Source organism: Myotis daubentonii, chromosome 15, assembly GCF_963259705.1.
Source record: "Myotis daubentonii chromosome 15, mMyoDau2.1, whole genome shotgun sequence".
Classification (NCBI taxonomy): Eukaryota; Metazoa; Chordata; class Mammalia; order Chiroptera; family Vespertilionidae; genus Myotis; species Myotis daubentonii.
The window spans coordinates 10,168,192-10,182,409 of record NC_081854.1 but is presented as its reverse complement, the minus strand read 5'-3'; the positions used below and the strand labels follow the sequence as shown (position 1 = coordinate 10,182,409).

At 46.2% G+C, this 14,218-nt stretch overlaps 1 protein-coding gene and 1 long non-coding RNA gene across 2 annotated transcripts in view; one reads left to right on the top strand and one right to left on the bottom strand.

Moving 5' to 3' along the window:
• LOC132216699 (uncharacterized) overlaps positions 1–8,938 on the bottom strand; it is a 207,008-nt gene extending 198,070 nt beyond the window's left edge. Inside the window, exon 1 of the long non-coding RNA XR_009448780.1 lies at positions 8,830–8,938. This is a non-coding gene — a long non-coding RNA (uncharacterized LOC132216699). The remainder of the gene's footprint in view (positions 1–8,829) is intronic.
• ARHGAP35 (Rho GTPase activating protein 35) overlaps positions 1–14,218 on the top strand; it is a 138,367-nt gene that overhangs the window by 107,508 nt on the left and 16,641 nt on the right. The window lies entirely within an intron of this gene.

Genomic DNA, 14,218 nt, shown 5'->3' with positions numbered 1-14,218 from the left:
TTGATTGTTGTTGGTATCACTGGGAGGAATTGACCTCCAGGCCAATTGTCTGTGAGAATCAGCTGTGTCTACAGTGGGAGAACTCTGTGCTGAAGACACCCTTCTGGGGCAAAACTTGCTTCAGTGGGGCTTTGGTGCTCACTGAGTCTGCCCCCTGAGTGTGTCCCTTATGGATCTGAGGAGTTGTAATCTGGATGGTCCCACTCTGACCACTAGGTACACGGGCTCTTGGATCTCTAAGGAGGTGCTAATTTAGCCACTGCCTGAAGTCTACCCAGCAGGAGCTATAGAGAGATCTGCAGATTCCTCTTCCTTGTTTGGGGTTTGGAGGTGCTCAGATGAGGCCCAGTTGTGAAGCAATGCAAGCTGCTGTGGAGCCTTGAGCCTTCTTTTGGATGTTCTGGGTCTCTCTGACCCAGCTGCAGTTTGTTAGGTAATTTTAGATCTCAAAGGGCCAGCCCATTCATATGCAAAAGCCTCTGCTCACAGCTTGGGTGGGGTGGGGTCTCAGGGAATCAACAGGGTGGAGCAAACAGCTATGGCTGGTCCTCAGTCCTGCCCTAAGAGGCCCCGAGTCTCAGTGCCCCGAGTCTCAGTGTCCCGGTAATCGCTGCAAGCACCTTTGAGAGAAAGCTTCCCTTGAGTTCCACCCTCTGCCAGACAGTCCAGTTTCTCCCCGTATGAGTCTGGGTCCCTAGAGACTCGCCCAGAACTGGAGTTCAGAGCAGTCGGGATCTGTGTCTCCCTCCCGATTGAAAAAGACAACCACGTCCTCAGTTGCCAGCCCTCTCTGCGTGCGCCTCCGTACCTCCTGAGTCTCAGTGTGCTTTTCTCTTTCCTTCTAGTTGTAGAATTTCCACTCAGCCAGCCTTCCTGTGGTTCTGGGTCATGTCTGTTTTGTCTTTTAGTTGTAGTTTTGAAGTGGTTGTGCAAGGCAGCAATTTCCAGTGTTTACCTTGGTTTCTCTCCCAGGTATTGACTATTTTAAAAATTCTTTTTTTTTTTTTTTTTTTTTTTTTTTTTTTTTTTATTTTATTTTATTTTTTTTTAATTAAATCTTTATTGTTCAGATTATTACATTTGTTCCTTTTTTTTCCCCCCATAACTCCCCTCCTCCCAGTTCCCGCCCTACCCTCCGCCCTCACTCCCCACCCACTGTCCTCATCCATAGGTGCACGATTTTTGTCCAGTCTCTTCCCACATCTCCCACACCCCTTTCCCCCCAAGAATAGTCAGTCCATTCCCTTTCTATGTCCCTGATTCTATTATAATCAACAGTTTATTCTGTTCATCAGATTATTTATTCACTTGATTCTTAGATTCACTTTTTGATAGATGCATATTTGTTGTTCATAATTTGTATCTTTACCTTTTTCTTCCTCTTCCTCTTCTTAAAGGATACCTTTCAGCATTTCATATAATCCTGGTTTGGTGGTGATGAACTCCTTTAGCTTTTCCTTATCTGTGAAGCTCTTTATCTGACCTTCAATTCTGAATGATAGCTTTGCTGGGTAAAGTAATCTTGGTTGTAGGTTCTTGGTATTCATCACTTTGAATATTTCTTGCCACTCCCTTCTGGCCTGCAAAGTTTCTGTTGAGAAATCAGCTGACAGTCGTATGGGTATTCCCTTGTAGGTAACTGAGTTTCTTTCTCTTGCTGTTTTTAAGATTCTCTCTTTATCTTTTGCTCTTGGCATTTTAATTATGATGTGTCTTGGTGTGGTCCTCTTTGGATTCCTTTTGTTTGGGGTTCTCCGCGCTTCTTGGACCTGTAAGTCCATTTCTTTCACCAGGTGGGGGAAGTTTTCTGTCATTATTTCTTCAAATAGGTTTTCAATATCTTGCTCTCTCTCATCTTCTGGCACCCCTATAATTCTGATGTTGGTACGCTTGAAGCTGTCCCAGAGGCTCCTTACACTATCCTCGCATTTTTGGATTCTTTTTTCATTTTGCTTTTCCGGTTGGATGTTTTTTGCTTCCTCGCATTTCAAATCATTGACTTGATTCTTGCGCTCCTCTGGTCTGCTGTCGGGCGTCTGTATAATATTCGTTATTTCAGTCCGTGTATGCTTAATTTCTAGTTGGTTCCCCAATATAAGATCGAGGGTCTTATTAGTTTTCGTGTAGATCTCATTAAGTTTATCGGCAGCTTCTAAACAGTTCTTGAGAGACCTTAAAAGTGTGGTTCTGAACTCTATTTCTTCCATTGACAATTTTGTCCTGTTTCTTTGTCTCCGCATTTTGTTATGCTTCCTTGGTGCACCCCCTAGTGGTCTTTGTTTGCAGTCTTATAGATAAATCTTTGTTGTAGCTAATTCCAGGGAGGGTTTGACCTCCAGGCCAAGTGGCTATGAGATTCAGCTGTGTCAGCGGTGAGAGAACTTCTGTCCTCTAGGGAGGTGCTAATCTAGCCTTTGCCTGAGGCTATCCGGCAAATGCCTCTGTGCAGGGCTTGGGCAGGGCGGGTCGAACAGGATCAACAGTGTGGGCCGGAGAGAGCAGTTATGGCGGCTCTCAGTCCTGTCCCAAGGGGCTCTGCCTCTCTGAGTCCCAGCACCCGCTGCAAAGCTCGGAGAGAAAGCTGCACTGGCTCTGACCGAAGCCAGACAGTCCCGCTTCTCCCGTTTGAGTCTGGGTCCCTAAAGACTCGCCCGGATCTGGAGCTCAGAGTCTGCGACTCCCTCCCGATTGAAAACAACAACCGCGCCCTCCACCGCCAGCCCGCTCCGCGCACTCCGCACCTCAGAATTTGACTTCAGCACTGCGCCTCCTCTGAGTGTCCGTATGCGTTTCTCTTTCCTCCTAGTTGTAGGACTTCCACTCAGCCAGCGCCCCTGTGGTTCTGGGTGATGTCCCTTCCGTTTTTTGGTTTCACTTTTGAAGTAGTTGTTCAAAGCAGCAAACTCCGGCGTTAACCTATGCCGCCATCTTGGTTCTCCCACTATTTTAAAAATTCTTACAGCACACCTGTTGAAAATCACTGCTTTACACTATAAGTCACTCACCTGCATTGAAAAACTGTAACAGAATAACGTTCAAGTTCCAACTGACTCAGCTGACCCTCTGAATTTGGGATCGTATTTGCTTCACAGGGCAGTTTCAGTGCAGCAGAGGAGTTGACATGGCTTGTTAGAGCTCTTAGAGCTCAGTGGAAGATTTTACCTGGGTTTATGGTCAGTATGTGAATTCTTTGAGAAGAATAGGCATAAGCCAACATGGACCCAGGGTGAGACTAAACGTCTCAAAAACTTGCAGAAATGAACAGTCCTGATAAGTCTTTGGTAACCTGTGCAGTATACACAGCATGGCTCCAAGTGATGGGAGGAGAGACAAGGCCTCAGAAAACCTTCAAACCCCACCTTTCTGTTTCCTCTTTATATTTGTATTCAGTTATCATAATACCTTTTTTGATATTCTCTCCCTATACTTTGTGACAATTACTTTATCAGCTACTAAATCCTAAAAATTGGGTCTTTTCTAATTTTTTGTGTTTTACAGATTTCACTTTTTTGTTTTTATACCAAAATCATGTTTCTTAAATTCTTAGAGCTAGTAGAATTCATCTTTTTCAAGTCTACTTTCCATCCCCCTAATTATTCTCTTTACCAGAATATTCTATAGCTTCACAATGCTTGGGTTTTACTACCCTAAAAGTAATTAATGTGCCAGTTTTCTTAGGTTCTAGAGGTTCATAATGAATAGGGCAGTTCATATTGGCCTAGAGGGGCACTCAGCCTAGTGAGGATTATAGTCAAGAGTAATTGGTTGGAACCTTCCTCTTTCTGTAGCCCCAGGGCCCAGCTTCATTTATACACCCAGCAGCCCCAAGGTCCACTGGGCAAGCCTCCAGCCTCCCCCTTTTTTTTTCTTTCTTGCAAAATATCTATGTGATCATTTTAAAATTTTATTTTGTTTAGTGATTTTAACCACTCCATTAAGATTTTTATTTGGTTTATGTTTAAAGTGCAGTTGAGCCCTAACTGGTTTGGCTCAGTGGATATAGAGCTTCGGCCTGTGGACTGAAGTGTCTCAGGTTCGATTCCGGTCAAAGGCATGTACCTTGGTTGTTCGCACATCCCCAATAGGGGGTGTGCAGGAGGCAGCTGATTGATGTTTCTCTCATTGATGTTTCTAACTCTGTATCCCTCTCCTCTTCCTTCCTTTCTGTAAAAAAATCAATAAAATTTTTTTAAAAATAATTATAAAGTGCAGTTGAAAAAAGACCCAAAAAATGCAGTTGAACATCTTTGTAATGTATCAATTGAATGTTTTAATTCAAGATCATGATTACTTTTCTTATATTTAGTCATTCATGGGAGGGAGAGCGTGTAATAAATTAGTTGGCCAGTCTATAAATATTTCTGGGCTTGTTACAAGTACAAGGTGTTTTCAATGCTGAGGAGATCCTGAGGAAGCCTGAGCCCAGGTCCCATGAGAGAGATGGCCACGTGGAAGAGAAAATGAACAATTAGTAGTTCATAGCTATGAGCTTGCCCAGTGTCTACAAGGCCAAGGCATTAGGTGGAAGTCTGGGAAGGAAGGAAATCCCTTGAGTTGACTTTGTACGGGCTGGGGTTGGGGGCAGGGGCTGGAAGGTAAGTTGGATTCTGTACAGGATGCGCAAGAATCTTCTAGGTAGGGGAAGCGGACTGAACAAGAGCAGGTGTGGAGGTGAGAGGCACTGTTGAGCACATGGCTGTATTGCCCTAGAATCCTTTGGATATCAGGATCCAGCATTTGGACTTGGCCAGGGGGTTTCAGACCCTCTCGTGGATCCCTAGATTCTAAGTAAGTGCTTTTGCATGGGACAGGGAAGGCAGGCCCCAGGACTCTGGGCCTTCTCCCTTAAGGTTCAGTTTATGATTTCATTTGGAAAAAGGATATCACTCCTGAGAATGCTGGCCAGCCCTTGCTATCTTCAGTAGAAAGGTGGGGTCTGAAGGTCTTGTCCCTCCTCCCATCAAGCTAGCTAATAAGTCCTGTTGTTTTTACTACCTAAATGCGTCTTGAATCTGGCCCCTACCATTGTACTTGGTCTCTCCCTCTTCCTGTTTACGGTCATAGCCTCTTGGTAATTGGTCTTTCTGCTTCTGGTCTCATGTCCTTTCCGTCCCTTATTCACACTGCTGCAAATACCTTTCTAAAATAAATGAGATCACATCACCTTCCCTGGTTTAAAATTCTTCCGCTGCTCTCCATCACCTCCAGGAAGAAGTTTAATGCTGTTGCCAGCCCATTGTCTAGCCTCACTCCTCACCATTTCCTTCACCCAGGATGATAAACTTCAGCCACACAGATCAGAACTACGTATCGTACCTTGAGCTTTCATAATATTGCTCACCCACAGTGTCTTTACTTGCTGTTCCATTTCAGGAGTCCTTCTCTGACCTACCCTCTGAGCAAGCCCCCTCCCCCCACTACCCAACTCCAAAATCCCTCCCTTTCCTCTCCCCCCCCCCCCCCCCCCCCGCCAACTCTGTAGTTCCCTGTGCAGTCCTCTGTGAACACTTAGCACACTGGACTCTGATTATCTTCCTTCCTCAATGGAGCCTAAGTTCCTTGAAGGAAGGGACTGAGTCTTCATCATTGTATCCTCCAAACGAAGGACACAGGGCTCTGATAAATGACTGTGAATGACTAAATGGTATAGAGACATTCAAAAGACCTCATCCCTCAAAAGTTCCATTCAGTGGAAACAGAAAAGAAGTAAAAAGATGCATATAATAATAAGGTCTGGAGCAGGATTGCAGCATCTGAGTGGGAACAAATTTCCCTGTGTTCTTAGTGTGAGGGGGTACAGGGTGTCTTGCTAACAGTTCAGGGAATGTGTGTGAAACCTTTGAGGAAGGATATTTAAATAGAGGCTGGAAGGGGAGGAGCTGGGAGTCAGCAGAGCAGAGGGAGTGAACCAGGATGTCAGGGCTACGGGGAGACTTGGTGTCCCAAGGGTGAGTTGGCCACAAAGTGTCATATGCGTCTTTCCCAAGTTTGGGGAGGTGTTTGTCAATCACTTTAGGATTTAGGGTTCAACATAATATGGAGAGGCAGCATTATGCATAATAGGCAAAGGGTGGTAACAACCCAAATGACCAACTGATGATGGCCTATCCATACCATGCCGTCTGTCCATACAATGCAATATTATTCATCTAAAAAAAGGAACGAAGAACCTCAACCGTCGGCATCCATGTTCATGGGTTCTGCATCCTCAGATTCAACCAACCGCAGAACAAACAAAAAATGTTACCTTGTTGCTGACATGTACTGTGTAATTAGGCCTATGACGGTACGTCTACTGAACATGTACAGGCTTTTTCCTTGTCATTCTTCCCTAAACAATACAGTATAACAACTATTTACATTGTACTAGGTATTATAAGTAATCTAGAGATGATTTAAAGTATATGGGAGGATGTGTATTGATTATATGAAAGTACTACACCATCTTCCATAATAATGAAAGGGTAATATGCTAATTAGACCAGATGTCCTTCCAGACGAAGCTGGGGCCAGCAGGAAGCCACCCGGGTCCAGGTGCCAGTGCCACCGGTGCCCCCAGCTGGGGAAGAAAGGCCTACTCTTGCACGAATTTTCATGCATTGGGCCTCTAGTTTTATATAAGGAACTTGAGCATCCGTGGAGTTTGGTATCTGGGGGTTTCCTGGCACCAATCCCAGTAGATACCAAGGGACAACTGTGCATGCTACAGTGTGGAAGATTCTTGAAAACATGCTAAGTTGAAAGACACCAGTCACATAAGATTACATATTGTAAGGATTCCATTTATACAAAATGTCCAAAATAGCCAAATCCATAAAGACAGAAAGTAGAGTAGAGGCTTTGAGGCAGGAGGAATTTGGAGTGGTTGCTAATGGTTACAGAATTTCTTTTCAGGTTGTTGAAGATGTAATATTTACAGGATTCTGTAGGTTTACTTTAAAAACTATTGAATTGTAGCTTTCAGTGGGTGAATTGTATGGCATCAATAAAGCTGTCTGATGATGATAATAGTAATTGGCGGATAGATAAATAGATGTTCTTACTCCAGGTTTGGTACTTAAAATTTTTCAGTACACACCAGCCTGTATTAATTCAGGGGGAGATGCTAAGAGAAGAAACCTACTCTGACAAAGATTCCTCATTGCCTGGTGATTTAACTTTTCTCGCAGGCACCCTGGGACTGCTTGAGGCTTTGAGGCGCTTGTTCAGCCATCGGGAGCAAGCAGGGGCTGGGTGGGGACAGCGTTTTTTTTGAGTTTCAGTTTCTCGAAGTGAATATACATCTGGGCTAAGCTGAGCACAATGGGCAGAGGATTAGAGAACGTGGTTAGAGAACTCTCTTCCTTCGAGGGTCTGAAGCCATCCTGTCCTAAATAACTGCTGAATGAATTGTTGTTTGTGGGGTGTAACTGGCCTCAGAGAAGCAGTAATTTTCTCTCCTGGTGAACTGAAAGAGATCCACTCACCCCTTGTTAGACCTCTCTGCTACAAGTATTCCTGGGTTAGATTCGCTTCTAGATTTATCTCTACCTGTATTTCTTTGTCCTCTCTCTCCCTGAGTACCTCTTCCCTCCCATCTGCCCAAGGCAAAGTAAGGTGTGGCCACCAGAATAATCCTGGGTTCTCTCCTGGCACACAACCCTGTGGGAATGTCGCCGCTCGGCATTTGCCGCTTTGCTTCTGTTTCCTGCTACACTGTAAGGAACTCGAGGGCAGGGGCTGGCTCTTCTTTGCCATCAACTGGCATAGCAACTGACCAGAGTAGGCACTCAGGTATTTTTTGAAGGTGTAGGTGATTTATTCTTCCTCTGGACTAAATCACCTGAGGGCAGATAAGGAAGTACAGTCACTAGATACAAGATGATAATTTAGAGATCCCTTGTTGGCTAGAATCTGCCTCCACTTTGGCTTTTCTTTTTCCTTGCCCAGGCTCTTAGATTACAGACAAGGCTTGTTTCACCTTTGAAAGCTGCAGTGTTCCCCGCACGAGGGCTGTCTTTGGAGTTGACTTGAAGAGTTGGCTCAGTGATTGAGCGTCAACATACAAACCAAGAGGTTGCAGGCTCCATCACCAGTGTGGAGAATGCAGGAGGCAGCCAGTCAGTGATTCTCTCTCATCTCTGATGTTTCTATCTCTCCCTCTCCCTTCCTCTCTGAAATCAATAAAAATATATTTTTAAAAAGAGTTGTTTGAGGGACCTGGTTAGAGTAACTTGGAGAAAAGCAGATTCTCAGACCCTGGGAGTCTCTGATTTGAAGGGTTGTGCAAGCAGGTAGACTCACTTAGGATTGCTTAATCTAGAGTCCGTGCGTGGGCTTTGGAGGTCTCTGAACCCCTGAAGATTAGTGCAGAGACTTTGTGTATGTGTGTGCACCCAGACTCTGTAGAGAGAGCAAAATGTACAGCTTTTGTGAGGTTGTCAGAGTGAGGGGAGTCTTTTCCTCCTAAAGACTGCTGTGCAGCCCATTGTTTATGGAATAAACCAGTGATTCAGAGCAAGGATGGCGGCACACCCTTGTCCTCAAGGAGTTTATGATCCAATAAAGGTAAAATGATTTGGCTCTAAACCACTTAGAGCAGTGGTTCTCAACCTTGGCTGCACATTAGAATCACCTGGGAATCTTTTTAAAATCCTGGTTTCTAGGCCTCATCCTCCAGAAATTCTGTTTCTTTGTTACTAATGTGGCCTCACCCCATAACAAAGAAACAGAATTTCCGGAGGATGAGGCCCAGAAATCAGGATTTTAAAAAGATTCCCAGGTGATTCTAATGCGCAGCCAAGGTTGAGAACCACTAATTAGAGCAGGGGTCCTCAAACTACGGCCCACGGGCCACATGCAAATACAAATATTGTATTTGTTCCCGTTTTGTTTTTTTACTTCAAAATAAGATATGTGCAGTGTGCACAGGAATTTGTTCATAGTTTTTTGTTTGTTTGTTTTTTACAGAGAGGAAGGTAGAGAGATAGAGAGTTAGAAACATCGATGGGAGAGAAACATCGATCAGCTGCCTCCTGCACACCTCCCACTGGGGATGTGCCCGCAGCTTGACCGGAATCAAACCTGGGACCTTTCAGTCCGCAGGCCGACGCTCTATCCACTGAGCCAAACCGGTTTCGGCCATAGTTTTTTTTTTAAAACTATAGTCCGGCCCTCCAACGGTCTGAGGGACAGTGAACTGGCCCCCTGTTTAAAAAGTTTGAGGACCCCTGGATTAGAGCTTGCAAAAGAGAGATTGGTGAAGGCTGGGAGGAAGAGTTGTTGGAACTTAAAGGATGAATAAGATTGAAGTGACTGAGCCTACATCAAATAATTGGCTCTTCCCAGCAATCTAGTCAGGAGACCTCATAGTTTCAGGGCGATTCTGTGCGCCCAGTAGCTCAATGTGGTTATAGTCCACCTGCAGCTTTACTGGGTGCCCATCCCGTCCCCTTGGGTCCTTTCCAAGGTGCAGAGTCACTGATCACGGATACTAACGACAAACAGCAGTAACAGCAGCTGATAAACCTGTTCAATGTGGTGATGTTAGCTCCTGGCTTTATTTCCATTGTCTCCCCTCCGTATTATAGATTGAAAAGAGACAGCCTTCGGGGGTGCCAGAGTTTAATGGCTCCCTCAGTTTTCTCCCTCCCTACAGAGAGATGGCCGAGCACACGTCTGTCTCCCTTGTGTTTTCACAGTGATCACAAGAAACAGGCGCCCCGCATCAGGGAACACTTGGATGGGAGGTGTGCAGTTCTTCAGAACACACCAACCCAGTCTTCCTTGGAACTGCCCTCCCAAAACCCCACCAAACGAATAAATGGAAAATGGCTGCAAAGTGTTTGGAATTAGTAATATGCATATATTTCTCAGCTTCGTAACTAACTGAGAGCAAATTATAATGTTGCCCTGATTGGAGACAGCAGGACAAAAGGCCAAACTATTACTCAAGCTGATTTCCTACAGCTGTCAGTGAACTCCCAGATTGCTTCATCTCATTGGCAAGGCTCTTTATTAGCCTAGAGCGCAGCACAGAGCCTCTCCCAGGGCCAGAGCCGCATCTGCGGGCAGCGGGGCAGGTGTGGCCCTGCGCAGGTTCTTCATCTCTGAGTCTCGGTTCCCTTGACTGTAAGAGGAAGAGGCAGATAGCTCTTGCAGGGCAGGTGTGTGTGTTAAGGGAGACCATGTGTACTGAGTGTCAATCAGGGGCTCACGTTGCTCCTGTGCGCAGTGTTTCCACGAATCTCGTTTCATCCGCATAGCAATGCTCTGAGATGGGTGTAACTTCCGTTTCTGACGAAGAAAGGGATTCCCAAAGATGAAGATAGGAGCTAGCACTTTAACCCAGAGCCATTACCATCTTGGCCATATTGCCTCCTTTCACTGAGGTCATTTGAAGCCCAAAGAAGACAGATCAAGTGGGGCCCTGGCAACTCATGAAGCAGTGGAGCGAGGCCAGCTAATATTGGACTATAGCCTTCTCTCTCTCTAACTGCAGGGGAGGGTTCGGTTTTTCCTTTTGACACCCGATATTGGGGGTCTTTTCCAACACTGCTTCTACTCTAGCACCAACCAGGTGTCTTACGACTCAATGCTGACACTACCCAAAGTTATCATCACAAGACAGTCCCACAAGACAGCCCTCACTTTAGACACCAGTTGCAAGTATTGGGTTCCTAGGTTACCCACACTTCTGTCTGACTTGGCCACAAAGTCAGGGGTTCATGTTGTGAAATATTTCCTGCACGAAATCAAGAACCCACACACTAAAAAAAGAAAGAAGAAGTTTACTAAGTTCCTTCCCATGCGGTGAGCAGCTGCCCTAAATAAAAGCCTCCATATTTTCATCCACAGTCATCGTAGGCACTTTCTAGAGCTGCTGTGGAGATTTGGTGCGATTGGAGCTGCTGGATCCAGTCAGTTATTTCCCTGCAGTAAGCCTCGATCTCTGTAATTCTTCCTTTCAGAGAAGGCAGCTAATTTCAGGATAGATACTCCCATCTATCACTGTAACAGTTTAATAGGTGCAGTTACAGCTTGAATAAGCAACAGGCTTTATGTAATTGCCATATTTATAATGCTTTGAATTGATGACAAAGTACTAAAATATGAGGTGTGTGGTTTCATTTGCTGTGATTTTTATGGGGGTTCTATGTTACTTAATCTCTCCCTCCCCTATAATTCCAGGTTTGTTAGTGAGTTGCTTTCCCATTATCCAAATACTTTTAAAACAAAGCTTTCTTTACTGTTTTTGACTACCTCCCACGTGCCCATTTCTCACCACCCTCCAGTTCTCTGTTTGTTTGTACGATAAACACAAGTCACTTGCCTTCCAGAAATGCCCCCGTGCCATCAGAGGGGGCGGGCAGCTCCACTTGTGCCTCTCGTGGATAAGCGGAGTTCATGGAGCTTGTGTCTCGGCACTGCTAGCGGATTTCCTCAGGACCCGGTGCCCTGATCGGAACAGCATGGCCTGGCAAGCTGCCTGGAGAGCCCAGCAGCCAAAGAGAAGGAGAGCTTCTTCCACAGAGGAATCCTGCCCTTCCAGCCAAGACAGAAATAGTCTGGGGGCAGCCCAAATCCCTGAGACCGTTCCGACAGGCCTCCTGCCTGGCTGTTCCACGTGCACTTTCCCTCGGCAACAGTGAACTCAGTGAGAAAGGCCGCTCGCCCTTGGCCGGCTGAGGGCAGAGGAGACTGTGGCCGCGCCACACGCAGGGCAGCAGGCTGTCCGTGAAGAGTGGCCAGGGAACAGTAGTACCCATGGTCCGCTGCCGGTTCTTCCCTGAGCCTTCATGGAGTTGGCCTGACTGTGCCATTGAATTGTTGCCTGGGAGAGCTCCTTTGGCCTGACCTCCTTCCTCCCTCGTGTGTGTGGGAGAGGCGGGGTGCAGATCTCCACCAAAGCCAAACCATATCCCGGCCCTATGGGAGTAAACAGCCCGATGGGGAGAGCACACATAGCAGAGGACTGACCCTGGTGAATTATGACGCCCCTGTGACTTCACTAGGGAGTAGCTGACTCTTAACCAGTCCCTAAAGCAGGGGTGGGGAACCTTTTTCTGCCAGGGGCCATTTGGGTATTTATAACATCATTTGCGGGCCATACAAAATTATCAGCTTAAAAATTAGCCTGTTATATTTGGTCAAACATTTAATTAACTCACCCCTTATGCCTTGGCAGGGCCAGACTAAATGATTTCGGGGCCTCATATGGCCCGCGGGCTGGGTGTTCCCCATCCCTGCCCTAAAGGAAGGTGAGAAGGGAGGTGGGTACACTTACTGATATAGTTTCCCCTGTGCGGGCCTGGCCCTGAAGACCTACCCGCATGCCTTGAGGCACTAGGCTAGTTGAGGACAAACTCCTTCAGTCCACTCCCTCCCTCTCTTCAACCAGAGAAACTGCACTTTTATTTTCACCACAACATGAGGAACTGTATTAAAGGGTTGCGGCATTAGGAAGGTTGAGAACCACTGCCATAGTATAAGCACTGCATAAATCTACGCAGTTATTGTTATAACAGAGTTTATTTAGATCAGGGGTCAAGGGAGACCACTTTGAAGGAGCAGTGTCTAGCCAGCCAAAAAATGGAGGTAAAGGTAGAAGGAACAACCTGTAGGAAGACCCTGAGGCAGGAAGGGGTCAGTGCTTTGAGTCCCTGAAAGGCCAGGCCATGTGTGGAGAAGTGGGTATTTTATCCTAGAGTGGGAGAATTACAGGCCAGTGGGGACCACAATCAGCTTTCCTGCCAGAGGATTAGAGGTTTCTAACCGATAGAAAATGCTCTTTCTTAGTGAGGGAAGAGAGAGACCAGCAAAGGAAGGACACGGGGCTGTCCTTGGTGACGACATTGTTCCTTTCGTGGTTTTTTGGATGTCAGGAACTGAAAGAAGTTAACCTTTGCCCTCATTAATGCTTGGGAGGGATCTTCCCTGACCTCAAGGAGCTTCTGTATAAGCTTTTTTACTTGCGGAAGAGAAGTTGGCATTATATGCATGGAGGTGGTGGTGATGGTGGCGACATACTATACCTGTGTGCTAGTTGGGACTGTTTCTTTGTTGGTAGTTCTTTGTGTAGCCGATGAGACCCCTCACTGTAGTGTCACCAGCTCCACCTCCAGAGTCACACTGCCCTTCCTGGGCTTGCATGCGGGAAGTCACACTCAGAGCCCAAAAGACGCTGGCCCTCTTGACAGGAGGCCCCCAGCTGCTCGTGGCTTTGAACATTTGTGCTGCTTTGCAGAGTGCAGCCTGCTCACCTCAATTATGGGTCACGCTCCTCTAGTCTCCATCCTGGGCTGCCCGGAACAGGCAGCATCAACTCTGGGCTGCTGGTGTGAAGTTCACTTGGTCATTGTGGTCTCTTAAACACATCTATTGGTCTGTGCATTTTCTTGAAAGTCGGGGGAAAAATAGAGCCCCTTGTTAGGCTCGGCAGGGTCCAGAAGCCCGCTTTCACAGTTAATGGCAGTAAGTACATGGGGAGCTTATAAAGGATCAGCCAGATGCTAGAGCCATATGATGCCCCAGACCTGGTGTGATATTTTCATCTCTTCCCCTCCAGGTCTCTCTCCCTTCCTCCCCAGCCTGGAGATTGATGACACGGCTGTGTGTACACACAATGGTGTTGGAAATTTACAAAGCCGCAGTGCCTAGTTGTGGGGCTAACACCCGGTCAAGCAGTCATAATAGAGTGTTAGTGGCATTCTGTCGTGGGGAGAAAGGAGGCCTGGCATCGCCAGAAACAGATCTTGATTGACGAGGGAATTACCGAGGAAAGACAGCTAACAAAGGGGCCCTGGAGGGGGCAGAGTGACCCTAGTGTTCAAGGAATAGAAGAGCCAGAAAATCATTCTGAGCACATCCAAAACAGGAAGGCAACAGGGAGATCTGGTGGGGACTCTGTAATGTTATCAATAGTAGAACTTTATTGTAGGAATAAAGCCAGGACACTTTCCATTGGCTGCTTTCTATGTGGAGAGGAGGCCGCATTTTTCCTCCGGCTCTTCCTACTCAATCCTCCAATTGACAGATGAGAACACTGAACTGGGTGTGAATGAAGACATGAATGCATATGAGTAAACAAGGGAGGAGTGGAAAATTCTTATAACCCATAATGAATCTGGCATTTATGGGATGTGCCCTACATACAGTATTTAAGGGAAAAGGGTACAGGGAATTAACATTGAGGTTGTAGTATAATGTTTAAATGCACGATCATTCAGGCAGAGACTTG